Source organism: Crinia signifera, chromosome 3, assembly GCF_055691185.1.
Source record: "Crinia signifera chromosome 3, ASM5569118v1, whole genome shotgun sequence".
NCBI lineage: Eukaryota > Metazoa > Chordata > Amphibia > Anura > Myobatrachidae > Crinia > Crinia signifera.
In genome coordinates this window covers 95,637,002-95,645,881 of record NC_139219.1, presented here as the reverse complement: position 1 = coordinate 95,645,881, position 8,880 = coordinate 95,637,002, and positions in this window count along the sequence as shown.

The window sequence follows — 8,880 nt, the reverse complement described above, 5'->3', positions numbered from 1 at the left end:
ATCTGACATCCGTATGGAACAATTTAATTTAGACAGCTGACATCTATATATTGGCCATTTGAAATGTATTGTTGTAAACATACTTAATATTGCATAAAGCTGTTTAAAATGTATATTCATTGAATATGCATGCCATTAGAAGAAAGTTATTCAATATGTATTCTCTAAGCAAAGCACGGGAATGCGTAAACCAAAACAAGCAACAACAAAAACATTCGGTCATTTATGCCTTGGGTCAACAGGAGACATTCATTTATTTCTGTACTAGCTGACCGCCCCGGCGTTGCCCGGGAAAACCTTGGGGTTTTTTTATTTCCAAAATTGCTGAAAAATGTCATTTTACAGTATGCTGTGCCAAAGATTTAAGATTGTAATTTGTTATAGATTCCACCATAATGTTAGAATGTGTTTGCATTGATACACAATGACGACAATGAAATCAGGTGTGGTGTTGTTGTTTGAAACACAATGCTCCTGAGTTGATAACTTGTATGTGTTGATGAATTCCACAACCACTCCTGAGATTTAGCACCTACTGTATGACATACCCTCCAACATCTAAGGGTCAGAAATTGGTACAAAATCAGAAAGGGACGTGGCCACACCTCCATTTCTATACTTTTAATGGTACAGTTTCTAGGGTGTGTAATTACAGGCACTGAGTGCGTGGAGACTGGGGTGGGCATTACTTACCGTGACATAATTAATGAAAAATTCACCGCTCCCTGCCAGTGCCGCTCCCCTCACCGATCCTGCCTGCAACAGTCTCTGATGTCTGGAGATCTGTAAAGCACATGCACCGGGCATATCTATCAAACAGTGGGGCAGCCACTGAGTGTGGGAGCAGGTCCGCGGGCCTGGCCACATGACATCATGACACGATGCACGCTAACCGCACCACTGCAATGCACCGCTGGGAACGGGTGCAATGGGCCAAATTCTTCCCTACACCCACCGGGCCAATACACCGATCCAGCCATCGCAATCATAAATGGGTGCATCGATAAGGTTTGGAGTGTAATAAGTTGAAGAATAAGACTGAGATAAAGATTTGCCATGTTAAAGTGTACAATTTACTCGATAAATTGTGAAAAAATATATACGTGTACATAGAAGTACAATTAAAAAATGACAGTAGGATTATAAAATAAGTTCTGATTCAAACTGATAATTGTTTGGATGGGGGTGGGTTTCGAAACAAATCTATAGGTGGGGGGGTATGGATATTGTGGGCATAATTGGTGTTTGGTACACCTACAGGGGGTCCTCAATTGATGGGATTTTCAGTACAGTGTCACGGTCACAGTGTCACCATAGCTGGAATCCCAATTGGGGTCCAGGTGGTCTTTTAGGGACCCTTTACAATCCCGTATGTCTCTCCTCCTTGAGCCTACGGTCTCCCTTAATGATAGTCAATCACTGAGGGAGACCGTAGGCTCCAGGAGAAGAGACCAACGGGATTGTAAAGGGACCCCTAAAAGACCACCTGAACCCCAATTGGAAATACCCCTATGGTGACACTGAAGTGAAAATTTCTCATCAACTGGGGACCCTCTGTGGGTGTATAAAACACTAATTATGCCCACAATATCCATACCCCCTCCACCTATAGATTTGTTTCGCAACCCACCCCATCCAAACAATTATCAGTTTGAATCAGAATTTACTTTTTAATTCTACTTTAATTTCTTGATTGTACTTCTATGTACACATATTTATTTTACGATTTATTGAGTAAATTGTACACTATAACGTGACAAATCTTCATCTCAGTCTTATTCTTCAACTTCTTACACTCATAACTTCAAACAAATACATGCAGTGCTCATGCCCATCGACCAAACATTATCTATGAACCAAAAGAGTCTGGGAAACCCTTAAGGCAGAGCAGTGCCTAACATCCAACTGACTAACAGGGTGAGTGCAGTGTACCCACTTTGTATTGATCAACGGGTGCATTGGCCAGGACAAAGATTTCTCAGTGCAACTGGCCAGGGTGCGCAGAGATGGATATGGGGAAAAAAGAAAAGCTGGTACATTAGGTACAGTTTTTATTAGCCGGTACAGACTGTAAAATAAATGGCAAATTATTTTTTTAATGTGTTTGTGTGTGTTACTGTTTTTGTGTGTGTGTTGTAGTGTATGTGGTTGTGTGTGTTGTGTTGTATGTATCTGTCCAATGCGTAAGTGTGTGAGGTGTGCTATATATATACAGTATGTGTATGTGTGTGTTGTGCATTTGTGTATCTGTGCAGTGTTTAAGTATGTGTTTTGTGTGTTGTACTGTTTTTTGGGTGTGTGTGTGTGTGTGTGTGGTGAATGTGGGTGTGTGTTGTGCTGTTAGAGGTATGTTATGTGTGTGTTGTGTGTATCTGCCCAATGTGTAAGTGTGTTACGTATAAATGTGTGTGTGTGTAGTGTGCTGTGTGTATCTGTGCAATGTTTGTGTGTGTTCTTTGTATTGTACTGTTTTTGGGTGCGTGTTGTAGTGAATGTGGGTGTGTGTTGTACCATGAGTGGTGTGTTATGTGTGTGTGTTGTGTTATGTGTATCTGCTGAATGTGAGGTGCACTACATATATATGTGCGTGTAGTGTGCTGTGCGTATCCTGACAATGCTTAACTGTGTGTGTTCTGTGTGTTTCTGTATCTGCACAATGTTTAAGTGTGTGTGTTCTGTGTGTTTGTTGTACTGTTTTTGGGAGTGTGTTGTAGTGTATATGGGTTTGTGGTGTGTTATGTGTGTGTTTTGTTGTGTGTATCTGTCCAATGTGTAAGTGTGTGAGGTGTGCTACCTATATATATGTGTGTTGTGTGCATTTGTGGTGTACTGTGTGTGTGTGTGTGTGTGTACAATATGTACGTGTGTGTGTGATGTGTGGTCTATGTATATCCTCAGTTATTCCTAATAATTGTTTAAAGCCTTCACCATAATCAGGGCCGTATTTCAGTGCCATAGCGCCCCTAGGCACCAAATTTTTTGACGCCCCCCCCCCCCCCCAAAAAAAGGGCTGCAGTTCCCGGGTCGATCCCTGGCAGCACAAAGCCGGGGCGGGGCCTGAATCCCCATCTAGCTGCTGCAGCCACAGTCACCACCGCGCAGGGACGCCTGCTCGCGAGTCCCTATCTGGCCGCCGACGGGTCCCGACTCAGTAAAGGTCAGGCAGGGAGGAGCTGCAAACTGGTGGGGAAGGGGACCATCGCAGGGCAGCTAAACTCCATCCCCAGCGCCGGAAGCACTATACTGGCTGCTATTCCCCGGCGCCGGGTGCTCAGCAGCAGGACTCGTTCTCCAGCGCTGAAAGTGCTATGCTCCTGTTAATGACATGACAGGGCTGCCTCTTTCTGGCGCTGGTCAGCACTTGATCCCCGGCGCCGGTACACAACTTTCCAGACGCTGCAGGCAGAGCTAGGGGAGGGGGGCGGCTCTTGCCGCACGGCACAAAAGTCATTTTAAAAAAAAGTGTCTAAAGAAAATCACGCCACTGCTTGCCGCCCCCAGCAGGTGCCGCCCATAGGCCCGTGCCTCACGGGCCTAGTGGGAAATCCGGCACTGACCATAATGTTAGAATGTGTCATTCATACTCAATGACAGCAATGATATCAGGTGTGGAGTTGTTCCTTCGACTACGGTTTCCCCGATCGTCAATCTTTTTCCCCAGATCATCAATGAAGGCAAATTTAAACTTGGTGTTTTTTAAATTTCTAAGTGAAATTTCCCAAAAACGGCTTCGAGGTGCACACCACCAGGTCCAGAGGTACCTTGTTGCCAAATTTGGCAGCGCTGAGTGCCACGGTGTACCCGCAATGCAACGGACACGCACACACACACACAGACTCTTCAACTTATTATATAGATTTAATTTAATTTAATTTAATGAAAAAACACATGTTAAGTGCTTGTGTAGGCCCCGGGCGCGGGGGTGTGGTTACCTTACTTTGCCGGCTACCACCGGTCCTCACCAACTCTTCTCCGTTTCCGGTCAGGAGTCTTCTCGCTCTGTGGGATGGGTAGCAAGAAACAGGCAACACGAATATGCTTTTGACCTTTTATTCTGGACCTGCAACTGGGGCACCAACCTTTTTAGCCCTACAACAGGCAAATACCTCAACACCAATTATGACGCTACAAGAACATAAGTAAATAACCACAAAACACAGTATCAAGATCTTTCCACCATAATTACTGTAATGACCGCATAACAAACTTCAAAATCAACATTCGCTAGGTGCACCGAGGCTATTCGGTATTCGCGGTGTCACTGCCCAACAAAGGAAGTTGTCCAATCTCTTCCCAACTACATGGATTATGGTATGCCTATACCGATTAAGTACATTTGTATGACGTTGAATGCAGTGTCACCGCCGAAGCCGAATAAGAGTTGCAACTCACTTTTAAATGACACAGATATTGTTAGAGCATAACATTAATATCACGACATTCCCCAAACCCCATGTACCCGGGTACTCTTTATTACTAGGGCCGGCAGTCCTGAACGGAACCTGTGCACAATACTCAAAGTCCAACAAGGAGAGCGCACTTGGGACATTAACAATACTTCTTAATATTAACTGAGGGCTGTACTTTGATCCTTAGGCCACCGGGTGGCACTGTTACTCCAAGAATCTTGATTTAAGTCCTGATTTAGTAAGCTTGTAACCTCCTCCTGGCGTCTTGACTTATTTTATCTAGGCCACAGAGTCTCATACCCCTTTTTAGTTCTCAGGTTTGTTAACAGGGATAGTTGCTGCAGGGGCACTTAATGAAAGTTCCAAGAAACCCATCGGAAAGAGGTTTACAGTAGATGGGGGGCCGGGGGTTAAGGGACTTGGGTCACAGACTTACAGTACCTTCATTTGATGCCAGCTCCAGCTGGATATAGGGGTGCTTCACCGGTCACCATGCACCCTTCCAGGGACCACTAGTGTGGGCGCCAAGCGTTGCCACACTCAGCTGCACCGTGTCTCCGGCTGTTGCTGTGATCTGGGAATACTGCTGGGCTGGACTCTGCTGCGATGCTGGTCTCTGCTTCTGCTTTCAGTGTGGCCACTGGTCAGGGCCCACACTACTGCTGCTGCTGTTCTGGGAGAAGTGGAGCCACTTGGTTTCGGCACCCTCCTGCTGTTTCACCTAGGGAGGGGTGGGGGTAGGCTGACACCTAACCCTCACTACAGCCGCCTCTCCGTCCCGGCGTGCTGGAGTGTGTGGGAGGCACCTCTGGCCCCTGCGCTTGCTAGCGCTTCCTGGCCCTGCTTGTCTTAGTGGGGGGCGAGCCGTTGGCCTCCTCACTGCTGCCGGCTTCCTCCCTCACTCCCGCCGCTGCGTCTGACGTCACCCGCCCGATGCGCCTGGACCCTGGCGCTCAGAGGTCGGCGGGGGTCGAGTCTGCCATTCACTGACGCCGCCGCACTTGCTTCATTCGGCTCCCTGTAGCTGAGCCACGCTGTCACGCTGGCTCCGTCCTCCTCTCCCTTGCGCGGCTCACACGTGAGTCCTTTTTCCTTCTCTAGCCAGCCCACATCCTCTTCCTGGTTCCTCCTAATCGCCAGCCCCTCCAGGCTGTCAATCACTGGCTGTCCTTGTCCCGACCCCATTAACCCTGTGCTGGCTGGAAGGTGCTGCGCTGGGGTATAGTTAACCCCTTCTTAACTGGGGGTTTACATCCGCCCATATTTTTTTATGTGCGTGTCCTCGCGCACACCAATGTGAACGAAAGTCCTGGCGGTTATAAATTTTCAGAACCACTGAGTCCTTTCACGAAGCAAGGTATAAATTACAAAGGTAAGTACAGCATTACAAACGGTTACTACACTGTGCCGACAATATAATCAACAAATTAACAACGGTACGCAAACATTCAATAACAGGAGGAAATTACACCATTCCAGTACATTTCTATAAGTGACACTAAGCTCGATGCCGCAAAGGTGGCACCCCTGTTGGGAGGAATGTTGACCGCCCCACATTCGGCGACAGCTCCAGTGTGCTCTGCAACATGTTCAGGATGAGATTCTTGCCGTCATAATCGTTCCATTTGCTGCTTGACTCGAGGGGCAACTGGGTTCGGTTGGGGTATGACTTACAATGGTTGTGGTGGATCCGCTGCTGTCTGGTTCCCTCTGGATCTCCAATCGGGTAGCTCCCGGTTGCTGTCGTCGGGCTCTTAGTGGCCATATAAGGGCGGGTCTTCCATTTGGGTTGTACTTCATTTCGTGACGGGTCCCCTTCCATCAGCTCATTCTGCACTCGGGCATGAGAGTACCGCTGGCTACATACATACGGCCCTTCCTTTGTGTTTCCTGCCACGCTTTCTGTTTTCCTGGGGTGCATACTATTCCCCTGAGGTTGGTCTTCTGGATGGCTGCGGTGACGTGGGTGACTCCCATACCAATTGTTTCTTGCCGCGTATCTGCTACCTCGAACAGGAGTACCCCCAGGGCCAGTGACGTTTACTGCTTGGAGACCCTTTCCGCCCCGGACGACGTCAAACTCCACCATCTCTCCAGCATCGAGGCTTCGGTATAATTTTCTTGGGTCGCTCTTCTGGATGGCAGTGTAGTGGACAAAAATGTCCCGCTTTGGATCCCTAGACTCGACGAACCCATATCCACGTTGTACGTGGAACCAGATAACCTTCCCTCGCCTTTTCATGCGAACGGGAGGATCACTGTCCAACCTGGCAGATAATTTGCCTACACTTACATGGCACTGTCTGCCATAGTAGGTCTGCCCGTCTCCAGACTCCCGAGGTGGCTCCCACTGGCTTCGGTTCGGCTGCAGTCGTTCTGTCCTCCATCTGGCTCCCCCGCTTTTCGGCGCGGTTTGCAGCGCTAACTGGCGCATTTCTCGCTGCATCGCGGCCATCCCGAGGGCAAGGTCTTCTACCTGGCGCTGGAGGGACTGACCTGAATCCCCCGATGGCTGTTGGCTATTCTGCACGGCCCGGTCCTGCGGCTGTCTGGTTTGTTCGGGGCTCGTAGTCACGGGTCCTTGAAACCCCGCCATCTCTGGATACTCCACTTCTCGGTCAGCGTGGTTCCCGACTATGAGGATGGCGGTATCTTTAAAGTCAGCGAAGGGTTTACCCGGCATTTGCATCTTCAGGAGCCGTAGCTGGGTCTTAATGTTGGGGTTCGATGCTCCTTTCACGAACTGTATGGTAAGGGCTTCGTCGCTGTTGCGAATTTCATCTTTATAGGCCTCTTGTATGAGCTTCAGGGTCGCCTGTAGACTCAGGGCGAAATCTCGGAGAGTCTCGCCTGGCCGTTGTTTTCGGCCGTACAGCTTCGTCTTCAGCTCAGGGAGGGTGGTGGCCTCGAAGATCGTGGCTAATCGCCTCAGAATCTCGTCAGCGTCTTTCTTCTTGTCGTCCGACCAAGATTCGACCTCGCGGAGGGCGGAACCCGTTAGTTGGCCTATCAGAACCTCGACCTTCTGCTCTTCGCTCAGGGTGGAGAGGCGATACATTGACTTGAGTCTGTTCCTGAAGGCAGTGAACGTGGCGCACGGCGCCTTGCTGGAGTCCCCACTGTAGACAAGCATCCATGGGGCTCCGAAGTAGTACGGTAATGTGATGGTGGCATGAGGAGTTGCTGCTGGAGCGGGTATAGCGGGTGGCTGTCCACCCCTGGCCTGTGGTGCTTCCATCCTGGGGTTGGATTATACTCCGATTTGACCGGATCCTGTTCGTGACGCCACTGAAAGGTGTAGGCCCCGGGCGCGGGGGTGTGGTTACCTTACTTTGCCGGCTACCACCGGTCCTCACCAACTCTTCTCCGTTTCCGGTCAGGAGTCTTCTCGCTCTGTGGGATGGGTAGCAAGAAACAGGCAACACGAATATGCTTTTGACCTTTTATTCTGGACCTGCAACTGGGGCACCAACCTTTTTAGCCCTACAACAGGCAAATACCTCAACACCAATTATGACGCTACAAGAACATAAGTAAATAACCACAAAACACAGTATCAAGATCTTTCCACCATAATTACTGTAATGACCGCATAACAAACTTCAAAATCAACATTCGCTAGGTGCACCGAGGCTATTCGGTATTCGCGGTGTCACTGCCCAACAAAGGAAGTTGTCCAATCTCTTCCCAACTACATGGATTATGGTATGCCTATACCGATTAAGTACATTTGTATGACGTTGAATGCAGTGTCACCGCCGAAGCCGAATAAGAGTTGCAACTCACTTTTAAATGACACAGATATTGTTAGAGCATAACATTAATATCACGACATTCCCCAAACCCCATGTACCCGGGTACTCTTTATTACTAGGGCCGGCAGTCCTGAACGGAACCTGTGCACAATACTCAAAGTCCAACAAGGAGAGCGCACTTGGGACATTAACAATACTTCTTAATATTAACTGAGGGCTGTACTTTGATCCTTAGGCCACCGGGTGGCACTGTTACTCCAAGAATCTTGATTTAAGTCCTGATTTAGTAAGCTTGTAACCTCCTCCTGGCGTCTTGACTTATTTTATCTAGGCCACAGAGTCTCATACCCCTTTTTAGTTCTCAGGTTTGTTAACAGGGATAGTTGCTGCAGGGGCACTTAATGAAAGTTCCAAGAAACCCATCGGAAAGAGGTTTACAGTAGATGGGGGGCCGGGGGTTAAGGGACTTGGGTCACAGACTTACAGTACCTTCATTTGATGCCAGCTCCAGCTGGATATAGGGGTGCTTCACCGGTCACCATGCACCCTTCCAGGGACCACTAGTGTGGGCGCCAAGCGTTGCCACACTCAGCTGCACCGTGTCTCCGGCTGTTGCTGTGATCTGGGAATACTGCTGGGCTGGACTCTGCTGCGATGCTGGTCTCTGCTTCTGCTTTCAGTGTGGCCACTGGTCAGGGCCCACACTACTGCTGCTG